The 22,500-nt window shown below is 38.0% G+C and overlaps 4 non-coding genes across 4 annotated transcripts; 3 read left to right on the top strand and 1 right to left on the bottom strand.

Annotated features, from left to right (window-relative positions):
• Positions 1-693: 693 nt before the first annotated feature.
• Trnav-aac lies at positions 694-766 on the top strand. Its single transcript has one exon. It is a non-coding gene; the product is annotated as a tRNA-Val (tRNA).
• Positions 767-4,182: 3,416 nt separating this feature from the next.
• Positions 4,183-4,255, top strand: Trnav-aac. The gene has a single exon. It is a non-coding gene; the product is annotated as a tRNA-Val (tRNA).
• Positions 4,256-5,742: 1,487 nt separating this feature from the next.
• Positions 5,743-5,816, top strand: Trnav-aac. Its single transcript has one exon. It is a non-coding gene; the product is annotated as a tRNA-Val (tRNA).
• A 2,370-nt stretch (positions 5,817-8,186) lies between these two features.
• On the bottom strand, positions 8,187-8,260 carry Trnav-aac. Its single transcript has one exon. It is a non-coding gene; the product is annotated as a tRNA-Val (tRNA).
• Positions 8,261-22,500: the final 14,240 nt, after the last annotated feature.

The following is a 22,500-nucleotide window of genomic DNA, read 5'->3' as shown; positions in this document are numbered from 1 at the left end:
GCTGAAAGTTCATTTCACTTTAAGTAAATGTATTAAGCAAGTGAATTTTGTATAGCATAACTCGTCGATTTTTATTACAAAATAGATAATGTCACGGTTCTGCACCACTGTCTTCGAAGAAATGTCAACATCAGCCGGTTCGTAAAGTCGTTCGAACTTCACACACGCACTGTTCAGTACTGGGACACGGGCCTACCTATTGAAGTGTATGATTTAGGGGTCTCCAATTTGTCGTCGAAGTGGTGCTTTTTCTTCCTCTTCTTACCAAACATGAGAAGAAATAAAAAGCATTGAAGGATGCACCTTCTCCCTTGCAATTGTCCAGATGACTTCGGGTAACATAAGGTATCATATATCATATACATAGATATACTAACATGTACGCCTATCCTTACACACACACACACACACACACACACACACACACACACACACACACACACACACACACACAAAAAAATATATATATATATATATATATATATATATATATATATATATATATATATAATATATATATATATATATGCATACATCTATGTACATTTGCACTATAGATTCACATAATGTAAAAACAATGTATGTCTGTACCCAAATGTTGAGGCAGCTTTGTTAACGATGCAGAATCGGAGGTTTTATATATTTTACTTCAATGCTACGAGTTAGAAAGCAGTAAAAATAAGTGGAGAATACGTGCTCATGGTGTAGTGGTTATCACATCTGTCTAACACACAGAAGGTCCCAGGTTCGAGCCCTGGTGAGCACAGATTATTTTCAAATTCAACAGTTTATACATCTGTAATTAACCGTCTCTGGTTCACTAGCTATCTTACCTAAGGATATATGGCTAACTGCCAGGAGACGCTACTTTTGCAGTCAAGCTCATGTGAAAACATCAAATGATTGTACTTATATGTGTGCATCTTATATATATATATATATATATATATATATATATATATATATATATATATATATTATATAAATATTATAGATATATGAAATATATATTATATTTATTATATGCTCATATATATATATTATATATATATATATACACAGACATTCCTGACAGTTTTAATATACCAATTTTTCGATGCATTTGGGACAGAGTCCGACAACGACATGGAGCCAAGTAGTTCGTCAAACACCGCATCGGTGATGGCGTAAAAAGATACTCAATTACTTATACAAGCATCTATATAATGTATATGTATTTATAGACACACATACACTTGTGTAAATACTATTCAGTCCTTATTTTACACACACACACAACACACACACACAGATATATATATATATATATATATATATATATATATATATATATATATATAATATATATATATATTCTCCTTTTGTTCATTTTGCCTGTTATTTCCATACTTTCTCTAGCTGAGTATATTCAGACTCTACAACAAAATGCATCTTCCTTTATACCATTGTCCTAATCTGAACTGTCAGTACGTTCTCTGAATAGAGACATAGATGAGAACTCGCCGGCGCAGTCCCTCACTCATTTCAATCTTCTGTCTTTCAGGCACTCATATGTTTTCTTCAGAACTACATATATATTATATATACTAAACTTCTCAAGGGCCCGTTCGATACATGACTGTATTCTTCTCCAAATATGGAAATGATATGTACATTTTTACATGATTCTGCGTGTTTTATCTTACAGTTACCACGGAATATCTATTTGTGCGTCTGGTTTCCCTTTCTGCCATGAAGCTAAAACATGAAACTTTTTCTAGTAGATTTATTTCTCGGATTTTGTTATTCTTCTTGTGACCGTCTTCAAAACAAGTCGAGATGATAAGGAGATCAGTCAGCCACATTTATCATCATGGTTCAAGTTCCTGGATTGAAGAACTACCATTTACTGAAGATATTTTTTTTCCATTACTACCCTTTTCACGCTTACTCTACCGACCATTTTTAAGTTAATGGATCTGTATGTACCTCTATCTCCTCTGGTTTATTTTGCATAATGAATAGCTCCTTGAAGTACTATTTGAATCTCCACCTGTTTTGAATTCTATCCTTCCAACCAACATTTTACTATCTTTATTGTTTAATGTTGCTTCTTACTTAATGTCTTCTTTTATTCCATTTTTCTGGTTTGTAATTGTGCAAATCTGGCTTTCTTTTTCTTTCAGTTCCTTATTTTTGCACCTCTGTTTCTATTCATGCGGGAATAAATTATTATTTATTCCCGCATACCGACTGATCTTACTAGCAATCATATAATTGTCAAATAATGTTTATATGAGTATGATAACTATATGATAGAAATATCAAAAAGCATAAAAATATATGTGCTTATGTATGAAATAAACATTTCCCTTTAGAAATTATTCATTCTGTGATATGATTTTACTAATAATCCAGATATACTTTTGCCTTAATAATATCATCATGTAGGAAATATACAATTGTCAAAATAACTTCGTTTTCAGTAGTCATTCGAAAGAACCATAGAGTATATAGCAATAAAAGGCAGTGGTTGCAATTATCATCAGAGGGAAAATAATGTAGTGTCAGTGAAAAAAAATGCAGGGGATCTAAGTGCGGCTGAAGTTCTTGTAATTCGGGCAAGACGAGACACTTAAGAAATAACTGTATTTTTTAACACAAACTGTAACTGTAATTAAATGCAAGTTTTGCCAAATAATTAAACTAAGACCACTCCTGCAGATTTAATTTTAAAAATCATAAATTAACTTAACATAAGTAGCAAATAAAAAATTAATACACAAAACTAAATTGTCTCATTTTGCGCCTCATATGGGGCAAGATGAGACAACAATATTATAAGTGACTTTGATTCACCTATTTGCAAAGCTTATCCTAGATTTCAAAACATTAGCATATAAATGCAAAAAACATATGTTTTCAACATGAAATATCATAATCATTTGTTACGAAATTGAAAAAATTACACAGCCATTCTTACTGAACCCTTTGAAAAGCTGCATCAATTTAATCGCATGCTGTTCCTGTCTGAAAGTTTAAACCCAACTAAATTTTCAATGAAACCTGCTTAACATACCTCGGAAGTAACACCACAAGAATCCCCTTATTTGTTAACACTAAGATTTAAAGAATATAAAAAACTTTAAGTCTATAAAAAAGTCACACTTGAAATCAGCAATTGGTAGAAAAGAACAGCTGGCTTCATGAAACCACAACGAACATTTACTGCACTGTAATCAAAAGATAAGCGAATGCAACATATTTTGGTCATTTCTACCTTATTTGCACTTTACTACATGCACCATGTTTACAGCATCTTAGGCCATGATCGTACATCCAAGATGTCGCATCTTCCCCAAAGCGCAAGCAAATATTAAATTCATAATAACAATAAAACGAAAAGTTGACCCTATTAGTTTTCTTTGGTATGGGATGAATTGAACTTGGTTTAAAACCCATGGAGGTCGACCTTAAAGGTATTATATGCTTTAGCAACTGGTATTTTTGCGTATGCTACCTCGAGTAAGACGAGCGGCAAGCAATGCTAACCATGAACTCACCTTGATAAAAGCATTACTTTCTTCGCGATGTGAGTCTTCTTCGGTTGAAAACCACAAGTCAGAGACAAAGGAGACTCGAAACAATGTATTTTTAATAATTTTGATGAAATCTATGCGAAAACGAGGCCTTTTCCTTTGGAAACATCTCCAAGTTTCCCATTTTACCCCACGTCTCGCCTTGCCCCGAATTACGCTACACAACTGAACTCGATTCCAAATACAAAAAAGATGGTGTCATAATTCTGCAACACTGTCCTTGTAGCAATGTCAGCATCACACTTCGAATTAAATACGACAAGCAATGATCAGTTCAGGGGGTATCTTTTTTATACTTTATATACTTTCCGAACATGGAATGTGCGAAGTCACTGACGAACACACCTTCCCCTTTCCACCAGTACGTAACTGTCTACAGGACCTGGGGTGACATGTAAAACCCTGTACATACTATGTAGATAGATAAACGCTCATTAAGACACATACATACATGTATATTATATGTACCTCTATACTATAGATTGTACATAAGGTAAAACAAAGTATTTGGCAAGATTATAACTAGGCAGAGACGAGTTTTAATAAGGTACTTTTAATGCATGGTATTTCAGTATCATGAGTAAAAGAATAACAGGAAAGGAGAGTGCTCATGATGTAGTGGTTATCACATCTGTCTAACACACAGAAGATCCCAGGTTCGATCCCTGGTGAGCACAGAGCGCTTTCATATTGAACGCTTTATAAATCCCCCATAACTGTCTCTGGATTACTGGCTATCACACCTACGGATATGTGGCTAACTGCCAGTAGACGCGACACATTACTATAGTCAAGTGCATATCAAAACATCAAATGATTGATATTCATATATGTATGTGTCTGTTTATATATAAACATATTTCTTTTACATATACATACACCTATGCCTATTTGTCAGATTTTACATATATGTCCTGTTTTTATAGATACAATCATACAAGCATGTACATACTATTTATCCTCATTTACACACATACACATACAAACACTTATGACTTCTATGCATTCGTATTTCCACACATTCTCTTGCAGTGCTTCTTAAGACTCTACAACAAAACTCATCTTCCTGGGCACCACTGTCCTGATCTGGAATGCCAATACATTCATGTTACCATTCTGCAGAAGTGACACCGGTGCAGTTCCTCACTCATCTCAAACTCTTCTATCTCACTGTTCAATGTCTCAAGACTTTCAGCCGCTCATATGTTATCTTCAGAGCTACATACACATATGGTAACTTCTTCAGTAAGCTGTAGTATAACACCTTGGATACACAACCATAGTTTTTTTTCCTGATATGGATATGTAGACCATTACATGATTCTGCGTATTTTATCTTTTATTTACCACGGATTACCACGGATTCCCTTTATGCCACGCAGCCAGACCATAAAGACCTTCTCGTCCTCTTTTCCAAGCCATATTACAGTAGTTTTGTTTTACGGAATTTTTGCACTCCACTCGGAATCTTTTTCACACATTTTACGGTCCTCAAAACTACTCTGCATGCAAAGATTTGTCAGCCACATTTTTTCCTCGTGGTCCAAGTTCCTGAATTGCAAAACTAACATGTACCGAGGATGATTTTCCCACGCCTATATCCTTTACTTTCCTCTACACACTGTGCATTTGTTTCCTCAGATTTCTCCTATTTTGTATACTGAGTAGCTCCTCGAAGTACTCTTTGCACCTGCTTTGAATTCTGTCCTAACCAATATTTTACTGCTGCTTCTAATTCATGTATTTTTTTAACTGTAGCGTTTAGTTTTCTTTTTCTTTTGTGTCCCTATTTTGCACCACTCCTGTGTTTCACCCTTTGCTTTGACAATTACTCTCCCTATTTTCTATACCAAGACTCATATAGATTTGCAAGCCATCAGTACCCTTACTTAAAGTCTGGTATAGTGTGGTACTGTACAAGTTGGGGGGGGGGGGGGGAAGTTGATCATTAGTGCGGTTCAAAGTTAATTTTATACAATTTTGCGAAAGTGTATAATTAAGTTTTTTGCGTTAGTGTTAATTTGCCATATACCTGAACTCAAAAAAAATAAAAAATGAAAATAATGGTATCACAAAATTATGCAACACTGCAACGTCAACTTCACTTCAGCAATGTGAAACTAAATATAACATCAGAAAAATAGTAGGTTTGCTCGCAGGACACGTGCTCATGGTGTAGTGGTTATCACATCTGTCTAACACACAGAAGGTTTCCCAGGTTCGAGCCTGGTGAGCACAGTGTTTTCATACTGAAACACTTCATAAAACAAACATACACACACGCATACATACATATATAATATGTGTGTGTGTGTGTGTGTGTGTGTGTATGTGCGTGTGTTGTATAATTCACACATAAACATATGCATATATTATATATATATATATATATATATATATATTATATATATATATATATAATATAGATTTTATATATATATATTTATTTATTTATTTATTCATATTTATATGTATATGTGTATGTATGCGTGTGTGTATGTTTGTTTGTTTGATTGTGCGTACGTGCATGTGTACACGCGTGCACGTGTGCATCTATAAATACGTATGTAGGGCATAAATGTAAAACACTGATAAAGAAGCATAGGTGAATGTAAAGAAAATGAAATCGATCCATATGTAAATACACACACCTATATAAATACAAGCATTTGATGTTATAGTATGCGCTTGACTGTAGAGTTGCGTTGCGTCTTCTGGCAGTTAGCCACATATCCCTAGGGGGTGGTAGCCAGTGATCCAGAAACAGTCGTGGGGATTTATGAAGTCTTCAGTATGAAAAACACTGTGCTCACCGGGGCTCAAAACCTGGGACCTTCTGTGTGTTAGACAGATGTGATAACCACTACATCATGAGCACGTGTCCTGCGAGCAAACCTACTATTTTCTGATGTTATATTTAGTTCACATTGCTGAAGTGAAGTTGACGTTGCAGTGTTGCATAATTTTGTGATACCATTATTTTCATATTTATTTTTTTTTGCGATCAGTCGGCATGCGGGAATAAATAATAATTTATTCCCGCATGAATAGAAACAGAGGTGCAAAAATAAGGAACTGAAAGAAAAAGAAAGCCAGATTTGCACAATTACAAACCAGAAAAATGGAATAAAAGAAGACATTAAGTAAGAAGCAACATTAAACAATAAAGATAGTAAAATGTTGGTTGGAAGGATAGAATTCAAAACAGGTGGAGAATTCAAAATAGTACTTCAAGGAGCTATTCATTATGCAAAATAAAACCAGAGGAGATAGAGGTACATACAGATCCATTAACTTAAAAATGGTCGGTAGAAGTAAGCGTGAAAAGGGTAGTAATGGAAAAAAAATAATCTTCAGTAAATGGTAGTTCTTCAATCCAGGAACTTGAACCATGATGATAAAATGTGGCTGACTGATCTCCTTATCATCTCGACTTGTTTTGAAGACGGTCACAAGAAGAATAACAAAATTCCGAGAAATAAATCTACTAGAAAAAGTTTCATGTTTTAGCTTCATGCAGAAAGGGAAACCAGACGCCAAATATATATTCCGTGGTAAAATGTAAGATAAAACACGCAGAATCATGTAAAAATGTACATATCATTTCCATATTTGGAGAAGAATACAGTCATGTATCGAACGGGCCCTTGAGAAGTTAGTAATATATATATATGTAGTTCTGAAGAAAACTTTATGAGTGCCTGAAAGACAGAAGATTGAAATGAGTGAGGGACGCGCCGGCGAGTTCTCATCTATGTCTCTATTCAGAGAACGTACTGACAGTTCAGATTAGGACAATGGTATAAAGGAAGATGCATTTTGTTGTAGAGTCTGAATATACTCAGCTAGAGAAAGTATGGAAATAACAGGCAAAAATGAACAAAAGGAGAATATATATATATATATATATATATATATATATATATATATATATATATATATTATATTTATATCTGTGTGTGTGTGTATGTGTGTGTGTGTGTGTGTAAATAAGGACTGAATAGTATTTACACAAGTGTATGTGTGTCATAAATACATATACATTATATAGATGCTTGTATAGTAAATGAGTATCTTTTTACGCCATCACCGATGCGGTGTTTGACGAACTACTTGGCTCCATGTCGTTGTCGGACTCTGTCCCAAATGCATCGAAAAATTGGTATATTAAAACTGTCAGGAATGTCTGTGTATATATGATATATATATATAATATATATATACTATATATATATATATAATAATATATAATTACATAATATATATACGAGCATATAATAAATATAATATATATTTCATATATCTATAATATTATATAAATATATATATATATATAGATATATATATATATATAATATATATATATATATATATATATACACATTACATAAATACATATACATACACACATACACTATATAAGGTAAATATATTAATATATTTATATATAAGATGCACACATATAAGTACAATTATTTGATGTTTTTACATGAGCTTGACTACAAAGTAGCGTCTCCTGGCAGTTAGCCATATATCCTTAGGTAAGATAGCTAGTGAACCAGAGACGGTTAATTACAGATGTATAAACTTTTTGAATTTGAAAAAATCTGTGCTCACCAGGGCTCGAACCTGGGACCTTCTGTGTGTTAGACAGATGTGTAAACCACTACACCATGACCCACGTATTCTCCACTTATTTTAACTGCTTTCAAAACTCGTAGCATTGAAGTAAAATATATAAAACCTCCGATTCTGCATCGTTAACAAAGCTGCCTCAACATTTGGGTACAGACATACTTTGTTTTTACATTATGTGAAATCTATAGTGCAATGTACATAGATGTATGCATATATATATATATAATATATATATATATATTATATATATATATATATATATATATGTGTGTGTGTGTGTGTGTGTGTGTGTGTGTGGTGTTGTGTGTGGTGTGTGTGTTTTGAAAGGATAGGCGTCATGTATAGTATATCTATGTATATGTAATGATACCTTATGTTACCCCGAAGTCATCTGGACAATTCAAAGGGGGAAGGTGCATCCTTCAATGCTTTTTATTTCTTCTCATGTTTGGTAAGAAGAGGAAGAAAAAGCACCACTTCGACGACAAAATTGGAGACCCCTAAATCATACACTTCAATAGGTAGGCCCGTGTCCCAGTACTGAACAGTGCGTTGTGTGAAGTTCGAACGACTTACGAACGGCTGATGTTGACATTTCTTCGAAACAGTGGGCAGAACCGTGACATTATCTATTTTTTAATAAAAATCGACGAGTTATGCTATACAAAATTCACTTGCTTAATACATTACTTAAAGTGAAATGAACTTTCAGCATTTGAATAAATTTCTGAAAAATGAGTTATTTTGAAAAACTGTATATTTCCTACATGAGATTGTTGTGATAAAAGTGGAAATTAGATATATCAAGATTATTTGTGAAATCATTTTAGGGAAAATTAATATTTCTCAGATGTTTATTTACGTTAGCTCAGCTGTTATCCGAACAAAATTTCCTATTAACCCCCGATAATTTTATTTCGGCGGAATTTTTTTTTTATTATGAATAGAGTCATAGCCATTTTCCTCCCAGCTTCCTAAGTACTGGTACTGGAGACCTCTAAAGTTATATGAGACTTAATATAGGTAACAGGGAGAGTACCTACTTATGAAATTAAAATAACGAAAGAACAAGAAAGACAGTTTTGCATAGTTACACAACAAAAAACAAATTACATAAGACTTGAAGTACGAAACTAAACCAGATATGGAGAATGTCAAACACAAGCGCCCGAAATAACTCTAAATTGAGAAACAACAAAAAATAATCACAGAGGTATGGCGGTATGAGACGGTAAAGAGAAACGCCTAAATGAAAGAAAACTGTCAAACTGTTATAAGTCACATTTTGTAAAAAGGAGCAAAAGGCAGTTGGGAAGAAGGAGGGACGATCCCATAACACGAGGGTATGAGAGAGTTGCCTTGGACTGGGATGCAGTATCCCCTTGCGAGAACCTCTAAGGTTTTTAAGGGGAAAATGACTGGGATGAAATGCCAAGTCTGGATATGATAAGAAGAGTCAAGTGTCATGTCCACTGAGTCAAGATGGTTTGGGGCCTGTGGAAAGAAAATGAGGGTGATCAGAAGAGTGATAAAATGGAAGTTTGTAGGAAGATGATGGCGAGGAAGGGCGTGGCCCAACGAAAGGAAAACGTAGAAAAAGTGCATCAGGGATACGTTCATATACATACATACATGCATTTTATATATATATATATATATATATTTTATATATATATTTTATATATATATATATATATATATATATATATTATATATAAGTACATATAATATTACATGTATAAGTATATATATAATTATGTATAACAAAACCCCACACACGCGCGCGCGCGCGCGCATACCTTTACAAATATGCATGTCCCCTGTGTGTATGAGAGCATGCGTAAAAAAAAAAATATCTATCACATTTTAAAATAAGTTTTCTTTCTCATTAGAATGCTCCGACCAAAGGAGGTCACTGAATCTGCAGGCTGGGCAACACGCCGCATCTATTGGCAAGTTGTCAAGTTTCCTTTGGGGAAACAACTAGGGATCCAGGGGCAGAGAAATGCATGTACAGATTATTTAGTGTGTGTCGAGGCCAAACCATAAATGATGCATGGGTGATGTTTACGTTTGTATTTTTCGCCGGACAGAACATTTCCCACTATGCTCACTGGGACTCGAATCTGGGACCTTCTGTGAGTCAAGCATTTTGTGATAACCAGTAACACCATGAGCATAGTCAGTATCCTCATTTCGGAATCACAGCCATGAAGTACCAGACATTAACTTTGGCAAGTCTCTACTGAATATGAATATAATACCAAATCCTTTGTGAAGAACCAGAACATGTAATAAAAGCTAATGTTTTAGATAAGTGTTTGTATATATATATATATATATATATATAATATATATATATATATATATATATATATATATATATACATATATATATATATATATATATATATATATATATAGATATATATATATATATATATATATATATATATATGGGTGTACATGTATGTGCCAGGTGTTTTTTTTTTTTATTTATTTAGATAGAAAGAAAGTACTTTAAGATCTAGCTATCATCATTAAGAGGAATCTGCCTAGCTTGACCTAACAGAGAAACGAGTACAACAGCTAACCACAAAACATTTAGGTGTGATTTACCGGAGATGCTCGGATTTCGGATGCACAATTCAATCAACATGAAAACATCGTGTTCCCCACCAGGCTCGAACCTTAGATCTGTGTGTTAGGACAGATGTGATGTGGTTCCTCCCTCGGTTTCAAGGATGAGCTTGACTCCATATCAATGAATGAATGAAGTCTGCCTTGCGCTTGACTTAGTTTTAAGTGAGGGAGATTTTGCGCGATCGTCAGCCTCACTCTCTCGCCCCTCTATCTTGGTCCGTGGCAAGACTAGTCGAGATGGCTGGAGATAGGTCAGGATGCAGTGGAGGGCCCAGCAGTGTCCTACGTGTCTCACTGTGCCCTGGTTGCGCTCCACAACGTTTGCTGGGTCCACTGTCTTGTCCGTTGAACCAGTTGGTTTCTTCCGCACAGTCAGCCGGGTCCAGTTTTTGCATGGCGTAGGTAGACAAGCCTAATATAAAACCATGAGCACATGTTCATATCTCTATTTCCAGCCATTTCTATATCACACGGCAGACATAACCATAGATTCACGGTGAAAGGCTAACTTTACATCTGTTTAGTTAAAAGATTTGCCTCACCCTTTATAGTGGACCAGACATATTCAAAGACTTTTACTTTTAACTGCAGATTACAACAGCCATTGGATGCAGGATGCTTTACGTACTGTCTGTATGATATATGTATATTATATAATATATATATATATATATATATATAAAATATATATGTATGTTTTCTATACACACACACATACGAGCACACACACACATACGAGCACACACACACACACACACACACACACACACACACACACACCCGACACACACACCACAAACACAAAACACACACACACTTTTACCAACCCCGCCCCCTCGCCCATCCTCACGCTGGACGACCACCCCCTCGACGTAGTCCGTTCCACCAAACTGGCTCGGCGTCACCATCGACGATAAGCTCTCCTGGACGCAGCACGTCGAGACATCGTGAGGTCTGCCTCGTATAGGCTTCACATGCTGCGTCGCCTCAAGTCCCCTTGGCGTTCCACTCCGGAGCTTCAGAATATCTACAGGCTATTCATCCTGCCTAAATTGGGTCTACGCCTCCCCCGCCTGGTCCCCCTCCCTCACCGCCACCCAGCTGCTACAACTTGAGAGGGTACAGAAAAGGGCAGCCAAGATCATTCTCGGCCCTGTCTATACCAGCTATGACAGCGCCTTGGCTGCCCTAGGCCTCACCTCCCTCGCCACTCACTACTCAACCTCATTGAGCAGTTTGGCCCTAAAATTGCTGTGCCATCCACGTCACCATGACCTGCTCCCCCCCGACGCGCCGCCGCCTCGCCGGGCCCTACGCGCCGCCAACAAACTGGGTGCCCATCAGGGCCCGCACTGACCGCTACCCCCGGGAGCACAGTACCCACTCTAGTCCGATCATCAACGAACACTAGTCCATATTTACTTGTCCAATCCTAGCTCACCTGATTTTGTACTTGGCTTTTGTTTATCTGTTTATTTGTTGTTATTGATTGTTATTTTACTTGGTTATGTGTTGTTTAATGTTTATGTATATATAGTTTGTCTCTCTATCTGTATTTCTATGTATATTTTCAGCCCCTGGCTGCATGAAAATCAATAAACCGATTATTTTTATTATTTTATTATTATTATTATTATTATTATTACACACACACACACACACCACACACACCACACACACATATATTATATATATTATATATATATATATATATATATATATATATATATATATATAACAAATATATTTAATACATGCAGTATGTAAAGGCATCCGGCACACTTTATACTGTCAGTGTGTGTGTGAGCGAACTCATACACGTACTTATATAATGTTATGTATGCATGTCACATAAAGGGGACAGATAGTTCAGAATTGAACAGCTGTGACCAATGACCTATATATCTCTCGTGGTCACGCGCAATACAGCAATTCTGTTGCTGGTGTCCCCAGCAGCAGCCGCCAAGTGGCTAGATCCTTCACGCTATTCCGTATGTTCCTTTGATATCTTGATCATTAATTGACTATGGAAGAGGTGCTAAAAATGTCTATACTAGCTGGGTGGGCCTAGTTCTTCTGTTCAACATCGTGTTGTGTGTGCGTGCGTGCGTGTGTGTGTGTGTGTGTTTGCGGGGGTGTGTGTGGGGTGTGTGTGTTGTCTGTACATATATACATATACACTGTGCGTTTATATATATAAATACATATATCTCATCACAAAAACGGGATGCTCATGTTTGAGCAGCGTGGACCTCTCCAACCATCCTTCGCCACTAAACTCGATCTTACGCTTTTCTTCCACTTGTACCATCGACAGCCCCCAAATATCTTTGATATTGTCGCTCAGTCTTGTCTTCGGTTTGCCTCTTCCTCGTTTCCTATCACCATCCCTGTCAGCAAGTTTTTCTCAATACTTTTACTTCTATTACATGACCAATAAACTTTAATTTCCTCTGTTTTAAGATGTCCAACAGTCGGTCTTTACAATTTATTTTTCTCAGCACTTCATCATTCGTCTTCTTCTCTGTCCAGCTAATATGCAGTACTCGTCTGTAACACCACATTTCAAAACTATTGATCTTTTCTTGTCTATCTACTCAACACCCAACACTCAGAACCATATGATGCAATTGGGAAAACTAATGAGTTCATAACCTCAGCTTTGTCATAAGGTAATGCTTCGGTCTTTCCAGATGTTATTGAGAGCAATTGTGGCGTTTTGGCAATGGTAATTCTTCTTTTTATCTCCGGTGAATATCATATATATTAGTTAAAACAGCTCCAAGATAAGTGAACTCTTTCACATTTTCCACAATCATTCCATTGATTGTAACATGTTCATCATTGTTCATTGCCGGTTATCTTGAATCTTCATGATCTTAGTTTTCTTGGCATTAAGAAACAAGCCAGATATCCACTGCCCTGTGCCGACAGTTTCACCGCAACCCTGGTATAGGGAGCTATAGGGTGCTATCCTTGTTCAAGGGAACCCCAGGGTGCAGTTTATTGTCTTACCCAGGACAAAATACATATATATATATATATATATATATATATATAAATACATATATATATGATACATATATATATAGTATATATATGTATGTATATGTATATGTATTTGGGCTGCGGTGGCCGAGTGGTTACAGCATCGGACTCAAGACTGTCACGACGCCAATCTGAGTACGAGGGTTCGAGTCACCGGCCAGCGCGTTTGTTCCCTTGGCCAAGGAACTTCACTTCGATTGCCTACCTGACCACTGGGTGGGCAAGTCAGTGCCGGTCCCAAGCCCGGGTAAATAGAGAAGGTTGGCGTCACGAAGGCCATCCGACCTGAAATGATATCTGCCAGAACCTAATCATGACGATCCCATATAAGAATAGGATAAAGCTATATATATATATATATATAGGGCCGCGGTGGCCGAATGGTTAAGCGTCGGACTCACGACGGCAATCTGAGTTCGAGGGTTCGAGTCACCGGCCGGCGCGTTGTTCCCTTGGGCAAGGAACTTCACTTCGATTGCCTGCCTAGCCGCTTGGTGGATAAGCCAGCCCAAGTCAGTGCCGGGTAAATAGAGATGGTGAGTCGAAAAAAAAAAAAAAAACCCGGGCGGAAGGCAATGGCAAACCACCCGCTCTAAATTGCCAAGAAATCATGGAAGCCCATGATCATCAAGGCCGCGGTGGCCGAATTGTTAGAGCGTCGAACTCAAAACTGTCACGACGGCAATCTGAGTTCGAGGGTTCGAGTCACCGGCCGGCGCGTTGTTCCCTTTGGGCTAGGAACTTCACCTCGATTGCCTACCTAGCCACTGGGTGGCCAAGCCAGCCCAAGTCAGTGCTGGTCCCAAAACCGGATAAAATAGAAAGAAGATACCTAAAAAGGTAACACCGGCACTCTCCGTGGAAAGGAACTGGGGACCCTACCACGTACTCACTCCAAGAGCATCACAACATGAAAACTACAATTAAGTATCATGCTGTGACCACGGCGGTTCAGACATGAACCTACCGTTAAAAGAAGATATATATATATTATATATATATATATATATATATATATATATATATATATATGTACACATATCTATGCAGACACACACACACCACACATTAGAGAGATTCACATAGAAAAAATGTAAGACAGCTGAGACTGAATATCGTAATGTAATAAAAGGTAACTAGTTTTTTTCATGAACGAGGCAAACCAATTATATTACCCCAGAAACAAACAAACAAAAACTCAAGCCTTGAGAGCTGCACCAATTATCTGACACTAAAAATGCTTCTATTACTTATTAGCAACAGAGGTAATTCACGTCAGAAAGACTATTGAAGTAGGCCGGAATCTATGGCAGTTCCGTTAAGTCTCTTTTGATGAGTCAGCTATATATTCCGGGTGTAAGAACAGGTATTCCCAAGCAGTGTTGCTTTTGTAGCGATTTCCCGTTAGATCAAAAATTTTTTGATTATGACTAGCGGGATTTTGAATGTTTTTTTTTGTTTTTTAGGGGGAAACAGAAGCTTGTTTTCTTAATCAAACCGGTTTAAAACCGCTAGGGGTTTGTGGAAATAGCAATGAAAAAATCCCCTCATCATAAAAAATAAGTAGCAGTAGTGTAGTAAGTAATAAAATCATACAAATAGTAATATAAAAATATAATAATGACTAAGTCTTCTGGTTTTTACTGAAGGTTCTATTACTGTGGAAAAATGTTGGCCTTTGCGGGGAGGGGGCCCTGGAAATTAACAAATAATTTTGAAAAGAAAAAAACCACTGAAACATATTCTCTTTGAAGGCTGTTTTTGCCCTAGAAAGGTGATACTATGAAAGGAGGTTCGATTAGTCAAGGTCCCCATGTAACACAAGAATAAAAAATGGATATAAGTTTTACTTTTTAAGTAAAAAAGGCGAGAAAAAAAATTTTTAAGATTCACTATTTTGGCTTGAAAATGAAGTGTCACTTAAAACTGTTTTTTTAACCTTTTTTCCCCGAGGGAAACAGGTTTTGAATGAGTATACAGAGGAATATTCCTGTATGTACATAACTTTTTGGGTTTCTCTCTCCCTCTCTTTTTCTACTTTCCGCTTCCACCCCCCCCCTTCTGTCTACGGTAAAAAAATGCGAAGACGTAGATTTTAAGTTAACGGATATTTATTCTGAAACCTGAAATTTTTCCAAAATTTCTTTTTTCGGTTTGGTTTGCTGAGTTCTTTTGAATTTAGTTGCTTTTTTTTGCCCTTGTCTTAATTCATAACTGATTAAAAATCATTGCCCCACCAGGGGCTCAAAAGGGGACCTTCTGCGTGAAAAGCAGACGTGAAAAACCCCACACATGAGAGCTGACAGAATTTTGTTACATAATTTCGTTTAATATGCATATGTGTTTGCCATATATCACATACGTCATAAAAAAATTTTATTCTTCTTTAAATCACTTTATTTCAATAAATTTTGTCTCAGCGTACTCCCCATCACTTTCTTACCCACTAGTATATGTAACAAAATAATGCTTTTCCCTCTCGTTTCCGTACTTTTTTCTTCATACATAAATGCTGGAAATATTTTACAGAGGATGACCTCCTAAAGGACCGCTGTATTCTACAAATCTTTTAATCTTGCGGTGGTTTTTCCTTTTTTTTTTCTATTAATTCACCTTTTTTCAACAGCTATCCCATACAGATAGTATTCAGGTAAAAAAATCTGGGCCCATTTTTTTCCTTGTGCATGTATCTTTCATTCGTTTTAAAAATGATTTTCCCTTTACTTATCTGCAGGACAAAATATTACATCAAAGATCACATTAAAAGTTCCAGGGCATGAACGAACCTCGATATGAGCTGTTAAAAACTTTTTTTTAAATACTTTTTCCAGTGGTTACGTACTTCCTTGTTTTGGTTTTTTTTCTGCAGGTCTGATTTCATCACCCCCAATAAAGTTTTTCAAAGACAAAAATCCCCACAAAAAAAATATTTTATATCGATATATTTTCCAAACCCTGATTCATTTTATCAGTTTTTTTTTAAGGCCTTCTTCCCCCACAATTGTCCGTCACAGGAATAGAAAACTGACCCCCGGTCCGAAAAAGGGGGAGTTTTAAAATAAGAACAGTTATGCAAAAAAAAAGGGCCTCTTTGAAACAGCTAGTTTCGTTGAAAAAGCATTATTAACCGGGATATTCAAATCCCCATCTAGAGGTCCCACAGCTGCACGATAGGACACACTTTTCTTAAAAATATAACCGCTTGGGCGCTAGTTTGCTCGACCCCCCAGTAATAAACAATGATCACGCGAGGGGGCGCTCGCCATTCGCAGGGGAGTCACCCCGGGTCACACGAGCAACGGGCCCCGTTTTTTGCAGGCAAGCCACCCCCTTGATCATGCAGAGGTGGCCCCTCGTGATTTGGTTTTTCCCCTTTTTTCTGTGATCCTCACCTCTTTTACATTTTTGCCCAACTTGTGTAAAACAAAAAAAAAAAAAAAAAAAAATCAGATGCCATCCGAAGACGATACATCAACAAACCCCCCCCTCCAGCCCAGAATGAAAACACTCCCACCTTTTCCAGTGATCGACGCTCCCATCTGGTTCCGGTTAGCTAAGTCAATTCCCCCTGAAAGGGGTGACTAACCCCCCTACCCAGGCCCACCACATCCCGCGCCCCCTTTCCCGATGAATTTTTCCCGCACTCAGGTGGTTTGGTATCCAGGGGGACACTACCATCAATTTTCCCCTGACCCAAAACTTTTCCCGCGGGTTTACTTCATCAGCGCAGCGCGAGTGACAAGCCCTCCCCGTCGCCAAGCAGGCCTGGGGACCAAAAACCTTACGATGCCTTGACGGGTGAAGGGTCTGGCAAGTCTCCCTCCAGCAGCCGACAGAACTAAAACAGTGGCAATTTCTTTTTCTCCTTTGGGAAGACAAGTGACCTGGGGCCCTGCCCGGCCCTCATCTCACTGCCCTGCCGGTTCAACGTCCTTCAACCCTGCCGTGGGAGGAAGAAACCTGTAGCCCTCGCCCTCTCCGAGTTTTTCCCTTTATGCAGTTTTTTTAGGCTCAAAGCAACCAAATCGTAAAGGGGAGCAACGGGCCCAAGATATCCTTGCCGTACTTATTTCTTCCCCCAAAGGGAAGGCGTCTCTGGGATGAAGCAGGGGAACCCCTTTGGACCAGCCTCCCTCCCTCGTCACATTTAGCCCCAAACCAAGCTTGTTCCTCCCCCTTGATAACGAAGCATGCCTCCTGAAGCAGAAATTTTTTTGGGAAAGGCTGGGGTTTGATCTGAACCCCCTGTCAAACCCCCAAAAATTTAGCTACACACCGAAATGGGCCCAGATCCTTCCACCAGCCCAAGAGGCGCTTCAAACATCCTGTTATATAGTGGGGCCCCTACCACCATCAGAAAGGACATCGCTACCCTTTACCCTAGTGGGCCCCTAAGGCCTGAAGTATTCCTATATGTCCAACGCCAGTTCCACTGCGCCCCCGCTCTGCTTTGGGTGGGTTTTGAGATTCGCACCCTCCCACATCACTCCGACCAGGGGGACCTTTTTCACTTTTACCGCCCCGGGGTCCCTGGGGCAGCTATTGGGCACCTCCATCCCTCAACAAAGGGTACAAAACCCGGGGAAACTAACAGCATGGGGAGATTTCTACAGAACCCCCGAAAAATGCCCTGATGTCTCGATGTAGGAACTTTTAAAGGGGTTTTCCAAAAACCCGGGCCTTCCGGATCAAGTACTTCAAAGGAAGGGCTTCATGTTTTCCCCGCAGAGATGGTTTTCGGGGACCCCTTGTGGCCCTGGCGAATTTTCGTTTAAGCTCCATCCCGGTGACTCGCCAACTACGACACATCGTGGGGGGTTTGCCCCCCGCAAATGACCCCCCAAAGGCCACCCCAACACCATTAATCCCCAAAAATCCATGTACAACAGAGTATGTTTCCTCTGTATGCGCCCCCCCTCCTCCATTACCCCTCCCATCTGGCCCCTACGAATCATTGAGAGGAAGGAGAAAACATTTGTGCGCAATTAAAGGCGCCAACGATTTGGCCCCCGATAAAAACCACCCTATCTTCAGGGCGACGACCCCCCCTCTAGTAGGTTCTCCCGGGCAGGCCGCCCCCCCCCACATACTGGGCATCTTTGCTGACGGGGGGGTATTGTAAAGCTTGCGCTATTTGCCACCCCCCGTAATAAGCAATGTCTGCCGCCATTCGCCAGGGAGCCAAATGTAGGGTCACGCGAGCAGACAGCTGCTTGTCATTACCAGGCGAGCCCGCCTTTTTCACGTGGGGGGTGATGCTCGTGTTTGTTATTCCTCGTTCTGGATCCTCACCTCTTGGTATATATGATATATATATATTAATAATAATATATATATATATATAAATATTATATATATAAATATATTATATATAATATATTATATATATATAATTATATATTTTATAAAATTTATATTATATATATATGTAATTTGTAAGAAAAAATTGCAAAATTTGTCACCATTTGTATTTTTTTCCCTTTCTCTGCCGTGAAAAAAACTGTAGTTGCCCGACTAAAAAACGGTGTTGGATTTTTTTTAGGGCTCGGTCGGAATTGTAAAACATGAAGGCATACTATTCAAAAGGGAAACTTTTTTTGTAAAATGATCTGTTAAAAAAGGGTTAGGCGGGACTATCACCAACTTTTTTTTAATTTTTCCTAAATTTTATAGTATACTTGAATTACTGTTTTACAAGCTGATATTAATAATGATTTGGATCTTGAGGAAACCATAAAAAATAAATAAATAAAGTCACAAACGCACTTTTTTGCATTTTTGTTTTACACATTAATGTAAATACTCTCTTGGATTTTTATAATTAAAGGAATGACGAAGCACAACAGTGGACAAAGATATAACTCTTAAACGAAGAGTAGAGCTCCTCGTGATTGTAAATTAGGGTTACATTGTACATCCAAAAGGGGGTTAATGTTTATTTCGAATGAGTTTAAAAAAAAGATCATTGATTTAATCGTCGGTTTTTTACGTTTTTTTGTTCTAAGATTCCGTTTTTTAGCGCTGAAATACCCGCCTTTTAATAGATAATACAATCATAACTCTTTTGTTAAAATGTCAAATTAAAATATTTCCTACCTGGACTTTTCCATTTGTATTTTTGGGATGTACCAACCCAAATTTGGAGTTTATGAAACGTATACCCCCCCATTACTTCCCTGTTTATCTACATTGGTTAAGTAAAGTTTTAAGGTAAATCAAAAAACTGCTATAAGAAATTGGGGACTTTTTAAAAATTTTTTATTATTATCATTATTTTTATTATTTTATTATTTTATTATCATTATTTATAATTATATTATATATATAATATTAATTATATATTTATATATATTATATTTTTTTTTTTTTTTTTTTTTTTTTTTTTTTTTTTTTTTTTTTTTTTTTTTTTTTTTTTATATGTCAAATGATGTATACAAAACTCGAAAGACACGAGGAAAAGTTTGCCGTCACGACGGTGTTTGTTTGGAAATGCAACAGGCAGCAGGTTCTGTCAGACCTCCCATCTTCAAGTTGCTGTACAATTGTGGGTACTAGCGAGATGTGCACTGACCAAGCTCTTCCATATAAAAACCCAAAGGTTATAATAAGATATTTTATGCTGATTCCCTAATTACTTATTTACACGATGCAACCTGGAAACGGATGAAGTGTAAGGAATATGTACCGGAACTATCCATTTCGTATCATCCGCATTGTCCTTTTTTCTCTCTTTATAAAGCTTCTATTATCTCCTCTTTCTTTATATTCTACGATACAAAAAGTTGCAAGTTTCTTATTTTTCCCACTTTTTATAAATGAAACAACACAAAGATTCACTGGCTTCTAAAACACATAAAGATACAGTTTTTGTTTAAATGTTTAGCGAAGAAAGCGGTGGTAAATAAAGGCTCAGAAAAAAACAACAGGGTTGAACCAACCATTTGTCCGAAGATGACCACTATTGATACAAGCTATAAGACCCTGAATAAGTAATTTTTCTACAACAGTTATATTGGTAGGAATAACACGTGGGCACTACTGCGGGTTAGTCTTTACGGTATGGCCATGCTAAGCTGCCTCATCACTGTGGGTTGCATTCTCTGTCATTAAAGTTCCAGCAATCAAGTCCTTCGACAGGATGTCGCTGCAGATCCTATAGCAATTAGGCCAGCGCTCCTAACTTTGCGACAATCAACGTCACGATGCCAGAGCTGGTCTAAGGGGCGTTGGTAAGGTTCAGGACGCAGACGTCGGGTTGATGTCAGACTTTCACATAAACTTTCATCTATCCTGTTTGTCACCTTATTAGGCATGTTGCTCCTCTTATTAGTGTTTGGCGCGTGCTATGCGAAAGCGTATCGGATGCACAGGGAGGAGGATCGTATCGGCAGTAAGTCCATCGAGCATGCTTCTTCGTGTCCCCTATATCACGGACCTATCCTTGTACAACAGCACTGTCCATAGGCACTGAGTACTTGTATATGTAGTTGCTCTTCTTACTCTATCCTTTTATCGGAACGCTCGAGGTTCAAGTAGATCCTTGCGGATTGCCTTGATCATTCCGGTCTATCAAAAAAAAGAAAAAAAAGAAAAAAAAAACACATCGGCTTATTGTTTAACGGCTCGTAGTGCTGTCATTTCCACCCCCCACACCTGTCATATCTTTCTCTCCACCTATCTTGGCCCTTGTGTGCATGGTCTGGTTGCTATTAGCCTGGTTATCGATACCCACACCCCAGGCAAGCGGTCGATGGCGAGGAACCCCGCGGATAGCTAGAGACCATGTTGAATGACCATGTTGGGGACCGTCTACACAATATGGCGCTAGGACGAGGACGTCGCGTATACGGCGCCGTGGAACGGAACACCGGAAGAGGGACAGGAGGAGGACACCGAACAGGGCGGGAGGAGGATGAGGACGCGCGCCGCGGAGGGTGACTTCTACGGTGTGCCATCAAGCATTTCTCCGGGCGTGCGAGCAGGACAGCCTTGAGGTGGAGCAGTCTGTCAGCACCTCGAGGGCGAGGCGAGGGTAGGTGGCAGAGCGGTGTGAAATCTATTAATAGTGGAATCTGCCTGAGCCGGTGTGACATTCATTAATCAAGAAGACGGCTGGGGCAGCTGATGACCGCCTGGGTCATGACCTCACCTTCGGCGATAACAACAAACGCTTGGAGGGGGTAGCCGAGGGTAACAGCTGTGTCCCCACGCCCTAGGATGGAAGCGACCCAGAAATACGCGAAGGAGCCAGTCCGAGTCCGTTCCTTGAACCGCGAACATTTTAATCTACGTGTCTATTCCTCAATAAAGCTGAGAAACAGGATATTGAGTTTCCTCTGGGCCTGACAGATAATATATTGGTATTCTAGTATAATTCATATTAGAGACCATTTATAAATATATATATATATATATATATATATATATATATATATATATATATATATATATATGTATATATATGTATGTATATATATATTATATATATATATATATATATATAATATATATATATAGATATTATATGTGTGTGTGTGTGTGTGTGTGTGTGTGGTGTGTGTGTGTGTGTGTGATGTATATTTATGTGAATTTT

This window comes from Penaeus monodon, chromosome 10, assembly GCF_015228065.2.
Source record: "Penaeus monodon isolate SGIC_2016 chromosome 10, NSTDA_Pmon_1, whole genome shotgun sequence".
In the NCBI taxonomy this organism is placed as follows: Eukaryota; Metazoa; Arthropoda; class Malacostraca; order Decapoda; family Penaeidae; genus Penaeus; species Penaeus monodon.
Note: the sequence above shows the minus strand (reverse complement) of the source record. Positions and strands in the feature narration are given on the sequence as shown.